The sequence below is a fragment of the Nicotiana attenuata genome, unplaced genomic scaffold (assembly GCF_001879085.1).
Source record: "Nicotiana attenuata strain UT unplaced genomic scaffold, NIATTr2, whole genome shotgun sequence".
Taxonomy (NCBI): Eukaryota; Viridiplantae; Streptophyta; class Magnoliopsida; order Solanales; family Solanaceae; genus Nicotiana; species Nicotiana attenuata.
In genome coordinates this window covers 191,325-199,027 of record NW_017671189.1, presented here as the reverse complement: position 1 = coordinate 199,027, position 7,703 = coordinate 191,325, and positions in this window count along the sequence as shown.

The window sequence follows — 7,703 nt, the reverse complement described above, 5'->3', positions numbered from 1 at the left end:
ATGGAATTCATACCCCAGCAATCCCAAAAAGCAAACATATAAACTAATCTAAATCTTAGAATTCAAGAAAAAGTGAAAAATAACCAAAGAACAAGAAGCTACACTACTGGGAGATAGTAAAAAAAAATGAAAAATAAACACTAATTAATGATAATTGTAAGAATTGTTACCAGGAATAAGAAGAATCAAAGCACTTGATGCAACACACAAGAATGTCTCAGATGAACACTGAAAAATTAGGGTTCAGAGTGCAAAAAGTGTAAAATGAGGCCTAAGGTCTCTATTTATAGAAAACTGTGGGGCCCATACTTACCTACCAGCGTGGCCGCGTAAAAGTGATCGCGGTCCGCGCTGGGTTTAATTTTGAAGTTTCAGAAGCAGCCCACGCGGCCGTGTTGGGGTGCGGCCGCGCGAGTCCACCGCGGACCGCAGTAACATGACCGTGGCCGCGTGGCAAACTTTAGAGAGCATGCACTTCCGTTATTCCAGTGTGACCGCACAAATGCACTGTGGCCGCACTGGCTATTTCAGAGACTGTCATTTTTTTTCCTTGTTTTACTGCTTCAACACAATCCCTGCAACATCTCACAAATAATTAGCTCAAAAATCCTAATCTATAAAGAAAATCAAAGAGAAATAAAAAGACATGGGTTGCCTCCCAAGAAGCGCCTGATTTAATGTCGCGGCACGACGCATGTTACCATCACATCACTTCAAATGAATGAGTGCCACCACGTGGCTGTCATCAAATCAAATTCTTGCCAAATCCAAGTAGTGCTTGACACGATGCCCATTGACCCGGAAAACTTCACCATTCTTGTTCTTGAGATCAAGAGCACCAAACGGAGTCACACATACCACTTCAAATGGCCCACTCCACTTTGACTTGAGCTTTCCCGGAAATAACCTCAACCGGGAGTTGAAAAGAAGAACCATATCACCAACCTTGAATTCCTTTCCCCGAGCATATTTGTCGTGAAGGTACTTCATCTTGTCCTTATACAAGGACGAGCTGGAGTAGGCATGAAATCTAAACTCATCAAGCTCATTTAGTTGCTCAACCCGGAGATTTGCCGCAACATCCCATTCCAAGTTCAACTTTCTCAAGGCCCACATAGCCTTGTGCTCCAATTCCACCGGAAGATGGCAAGCTTTACCAAACACCAACCGATACGGGGACATACCAATTGGGGTCTTGTAAGCCGTCCGATAAGCCCAAAGAGCGTCATCCAACTTCTTCGACCAATCGGTCCTATTAGCATTTACCGTCTTGGACAAGATACTCTTTATTTCTCGGTTGGACACTTCTACTTGACCACTGGCTTGAGGATGATAGGGGGTGGTTTTGTGATTGACTCCATATTTAGCAAGCAATGAATCAAAAGCCTTGTTGCAAAAGTGAGACCCCCCATCACTAATGATAGCACGAGGAGTACCAAACCTTGTGAAGATACTTTTTTTCAAGAATGCTACAACACTTTGGGTTTCATTGTTGGGTAAAGCCACGGCTTCCACCCACTTTGAGACATAATCCACCGCCACAAGAATATAAGTGCTCCCACAAGATCTCACGAACGGACCCATGAAATCGATGCCCCAAACATTAAAAATATCCACCTCGAGAATCGTGTTGAGAGGCATCTCATCCCTTTTTGAAATTCCACCGGCCCTTTGGCATGCATCACATCTCTTCACCAAATCACTAGCATCTTTAAACAACGTTGGCCAATAGAAACCGCAACTCAAGATCTTTGAAGCCGTCCTCACCCCTCCATGATGGCCACTATAAGGGGATGAGTGACAAGCCTCCAATATGCTCAATTGTTCACCTTTCGGGACACATCTTCTAATCACACCATCTGTGCAAATTTTGAACAAGTATGGATCATCCCAATAAAAATCCAAACTATCCCGTTTGAGTTTCTTCTTTTGGTTGGAAGAGAGCTCACACGGGACAATTCCGGTCACAATGAAGTTGGCGATGTTCGCGAACCATGGCAAGTCACGCGTTGACACAGCAAGAAGTTGCTCGTCGGGGAATGCATCATTTATCTCAAGACCGTTACATGGCCTCCCTTCTTCCTCTAACCGGGACAAATGGTCCGCTACTTGGTTCTCGCTTCCCTTCCGGTCCACTATTTCTAAGTCAAATCTTGAAGGAGTAACACCCACCTCATCAATCTTGCTTTGGAATCTTTTTTGGTCATTAAATATCTAAGGGCGTCATGGTCCGTGTGCACAATCACCTTGGCCCCCATAAGATAGGGCCGAAATTTCTCCATGGCAAATACAATGGCCAATAACTCCTTCTCTGTTACCATGTAATTCCGTTGAGCTTCATTCATAGTCTTACTTGCATAATACACAGGATGGAACATTTTGTTAACCTGTTGACCCAACACCGCTCCTACTGCAACATCACTAGCATCACACATTAGTTCAAAGGGCAAACTCCAATTAGGTGCAGTTATGATAGGGGTAGTGGTCAACTTGCATTTTAAGAGTTCAAAGGCCTCCATACACTTTTCCTCAAAAACAAACTTGGCATCTTTCTCTAGTAGCTTGCACAATGGATTCACAGCCTTCGAGAAGTCTTTGATAAACCGCCGGTAGAACTCGGCGTGTCCAAGAAAACTCCTCACCCCTTTGACAGAAGTAGGGGGAGGGAGCCTCGAAATCACCTCAATTTTTGCCTTATCAACCTCAATCCCATGTTTTGAAATCTTGTGGCCCAACACTATACCTTCTTCAATCATAAAATGGCATTTTCCCAATTGAGAACGAGGTTAGTTTCTTCACAATGAGCCAAGACTTTATCCAAATTCACCAAGCATGGATCAAAAGAGTCACCAACCACACTAAAGTCGTCCACAAAGACCTCCAATATGTCCTCTACCATATCGGTGAAAATAGCCATCATGCAACGTTGGAAGGTCGCCGGAGCATTGCACAATCCGAATGGCATCCGGGAGAAAGCAAATGTTCCATAGGGGCATGTAAAAGTAGTCTTCTCTTGGTCCTCCGGGGCAATTAAAATTTGATTATAGCCCGATTACCCATCCAAGAAACAATAGAATGCTCTCCCCGCGAGACGATCGAGCATTTGGTCGAGGAATGGCAAGGGAAAATGATCCTTGCGGGTCACCTTGTTGAGTTTCCGGTAGTCCATGCAAACTCTCCACCCGATAATGGTTCGAGTGGGAATAAGCTCATTGTTTTCATTGGGCACCACCGTCATCCCTCCTTTCTTTGGCACATTGGACCGGAGAAGTCCACGAACTGTCAGAGATTCGATAAACCACACCGGCGTCAAGCCACTTGATAACCTCTTTCTTTACCACTTCTTGCATCGCCTCATTGAGTCTTCTTTGATGTTCAAGGGACGGCCTTATCCTCCCCCAAGATGATCTTATGCATGCAAAATACGGGGCTTATTCCCCTAATGTCCGCCAGAGTCCATCCTATTGCCCTTTTTCGCCTTTGAAGCACCTCCAAAGTGGCCTCCACCTACAAGTTAGTAAGGCAAGAAGAAAGAATAACTGAAAGAGTTGAATTAGAGCCCAAAAATTCATACCTGAGGTGTGGAGGAAGTGGCTTCAACTCCAACATCGGTGGCTCCTCAATGGATGGCTTAGTTGGTGGTGTTTTGCGGTTTTCAAGATCCAAAGATAACTTCCTAGGCTCATATGAATATGAACCCATACCATGCAATGCATTCACACACTCCACTCTGCTAGCATCATCTTCTACATCCATGCCAAGAAGTACGGCCTCAAGAGGATCTTCAACATTTATCATGGAACTTGTGTCATCCACTATCACAGATGTGACAATGTCCACAAGTGAACACACTTCCGTGCTATTGGGTTACCTCATTGATTTGCAAACATGAAATACCACCTTCTCATCTCCCACTCGGAATATTAATTCACCTGCTTCAACATCAACCAAAGCCTTTCCCGTAGCTAGGAAAGGTCTCCCAAGAATAATCGGCACTTCAAAATCTACTTCACAATCCAATATGACAAAGTCGGCCGGCAATATGAATTTGTCCACCCGGACAAGAACGTCGTCAATTATACCCAAAGGCCGCTTCATCGACCGGTCCGCCATTTGAAGTCTCATAGAGGTTGGCCTAGGTTGCCCAATTCCCAAAGTCTTGAAGACAGAATACGGCATCAAATTAATGCTAGCCCCCAAGTCACAAAGGGCCTTAGCAAACTCCGCACTCCCGATAGTGCAAAGAATAGTAAAAGCTCCTGGGTCTTCAAGTTTCGGGGCCATAGAATGCACTATCGCACTAACTTGGTGCGTCATCTTTATTGTTTCACAATCCATGGAACGCTTCTTTGTGACCAAATCCTTCATGAACTTTGCATAGCCTGGCATTTGTTCAAGTGCCTCCACCAAAGGCATATTGATTGTAAGGCTTTTCATCATGTCTATGAATTTCTTGAACTGATTGTCATTCTTTTGCTTTGCTAACCGCTGAGGATAAGGTGGAGGTGGTCTAGGCAAGGGTGCCTTGGATTTTGGCACCACCGGCTCCGGAATATCAACTATGTGCTCCCTAGACGGGTTCACGGCCTCTTGAGTTTCCACCTCGGCCTCATCAATATCTATTCTCACTTCCTTGTTCACATTTGTCTCAACCACATCTTCAACAATCAAAGGATCCACATCTTCTTGGAGCTCAACATCATCATTCACCACTCGATTTTCATTTGAGGCTTGCATATCACCACTTCTTCCGCTTCTCGTTGTGACTGCCATCACATGATTATTACCTCCCTTTGGGTTCACTACCGTATCACTTGGTAGTGCTCCCTTAGGTCGGGTATTCAACGCTTGAGAAATTTGCCCTATTTGCACTTCTAGGTTCCGGATAGATGTGTTGTGTGAAGCCAATTGTGCATCCGAGTCTTGGTTCTTTTTCATCATCTGCTCGAACATCATCTCTATCCGCCCCATATCACTTCCGGAAGAGCTAGACCCTTGAGATTGAAGGGGGGTGGATTGTTTGGTTGTTGGAACATGGGGGGCCTTTGAAAGCCTTGCCCCCTACCACCATTATTCCACCCTCCTTGATTGTTATTGTTGTTGCTCCAATTATTGTTGTTCCCGTTCCAATTGCCTTAATTGTTACCTTGATTACCCCAATTGTTGTTCTGATTGTTGTTGTTCCAATTGTTACCGCCTTGTTGTTGGTTATTGTTATTCCAATTACCGCCGCCTTGTTGATTGCCCCAATTGCTTTGGGGACGCCATTGTTGATTCCCTTGATTTCCTCTATTTCCTTGGTAGTTATTGACATATTGGCATTCCTCACTTTGATCATCATAGCACTCATTCAAATAACCAACACCATCATTGTTGTTGTCAAATTGCTCACCATTACCTTGAGGTTGTTGTTGCCCTCTTTGCCTCCTTTTCAACATAGAGACACTCTCCATTGCATTGACTTGGCGCGGGTTTTGGACTTGTTGTAATTCCGCATTCGCCAATTGATTCATAGTTGTTGTAAGCTCGGCAATAGCTTGGCCATGATCATTCAATTCCTTGTGCAAATGGATGACCGTAGGGTCACCTTGGGGCACATTCGCTCGGCTTTTCCATGCCGAAGAGGTGTCGGCCATTTCATCGAGTACATCACATGCCTCTTGGTAAGAATGTTTCATAAAGTTCCCTCCGGCCAATTGGTTCACGATGCACTGGTTCGTGGTGTTGATGCCCCGATAAAAGGTTTGTTGTATCATCGCCTCGGTCATGTCGTTATTAGGGCACTCCTTCACCATTGTTCTATATCATTCCCAAATTTCGTGCAAAGGTTCCGTTGGCATTTGTTTGAAAGCTAGAATCTCATCCCGAAGAGCCGCCATATGACTTGGAGAAAAGAACTTGGCAATAAATTTGTCCGCCAATTCATCCCATGTGTGGGTAGAGTGATTTGGAAGTCTTTCTAACCAGTCCAACGCTTTACCCCGAAGAGAAAACGGGAAAAGCCTCAATCGCAACGCATCCTCTGACACGTTTGTTTGTTTGCTGCCCCAGCATGTATCTACGAACCCCTTCAAGTGCTTGTATGCATTTTGATCGGAGGCGCCGTAAAATACCCTCTTTGCTCGAGCAAGGTCAACATGACATTTGTGATTTGAAAGTTCCCCGCCCAGATTCGGGGAGGAACAATGGCACTCGCGTACCCTTGATTTGGTAGAACTGTTGGGACTGCTCTTGGCAGTGGCGGAGGAGGGTCTGGAATAGGATTGTTGTTATTTGCGTTGGCCTGACGGCCTCTACGTGGAACTTGAGGTGGTTGAACCTCTTCGGGCTCAAGATCATCTACCTCCTCCCCCGCATTCACGTTGCCAAGAGAGTCGTTTGCATTAAGAGCCTTAGTACCTGAATGATCGACACAAACAAAATTAGTAAACAAGAAGGAAAGAGAAGCAAAACACAAAACGAGCTAAACGGATAGTCAACACCGTAAGCTCCCCGGCAACGACGCCAAAAAGTTGATCGTTGCCGACTCAACACTACACTAAGGTAGGAAGAGCGGGTTGCAATAGCTTTTACCCGAATAGTGGTTCGGGATCGAATTTCCACATAGAGCTAGTAATGGAGTTGTATTGTCTGTTTAGTCTAGAATTGCAGTTGTGCTTCTAATGTCACTTTTAACATCTTTGGTTTTGATTTTTATATCTACTATTATAAGACTAATGTTTGAAGCTAAATTATGCTACGGAGATATTGCTACGTTGTGATTAATATAGAGAAAGGCACTAGGGTCGTGGCATTGCCTAGGTGGCTAACTAACGGGTAGATGCTACTAAGGGTAAATTGACATATTTGGGGCTTATGCTATAACCGTTGCTCAATTGTACCCACTCCCACACCTCTCGGTAGAGAGCGTGATTTTGCCCAATTGACTCTCTCGAGACCAATTGGGTAGGCCAATTAGACGAAGCAACTAGGGTTCAAGTAGGGTAATTACTCTCTCGAGGTTTAACCCGTTAATTGGGACTATCATTTCTCATGGGTCCATCCCAATTCCTTGTTGGGTCAATTTTGGGGTCATAGACTCTCTTTCTCAAGAAGAGTTAAACCCACCAAGCTAGAATCACTGTTTGCAACCACCAATCCTTAATTAAACCAAAAATTAACCCAAATAGCAAACACCCAATATCAATCTTTCCATTGATGGCAACACCCATCAATTACCCACACTAGGGTTGAGCCACAACCCTAGATAGTGAGTTTAGCTACTCATGCTAGATACAAAAATTAAAGAAATTGATGAAGAAGCAAACGTATTAATTGATTACTAAGGAAGAAATACAATATTGAAGGTCAAAAATGCCAAAAATGGCTAAACCCAGTGTTCTCACGAGCTCAGTAGCCTCAGAAAAATTAAAACTTCCCCTAAAAATGGGAAAAAGATCTATTTATAGTGGCTGGAAAAACTGGACAAAAATACCCCTGCGGGGTCAGCGTGGGCCGCGCAAAAAGGTAGCGCGGCCACGTTGGCTCTTGAACTCTTGAAATTTAACTCTCTGAAGTTGAGGGACGCGGACCGCACGAAAGTGTAGCGCGGCCGCGGGAGCTCTGGCGTGGACCGCGTAAGTGTGACCGCGACCGCGTGGCTTGCTCTGGTCCCAACTGGCATCTCTCTAAATCTCTTCACGTGGGCCGCATGAAAAAGTGGC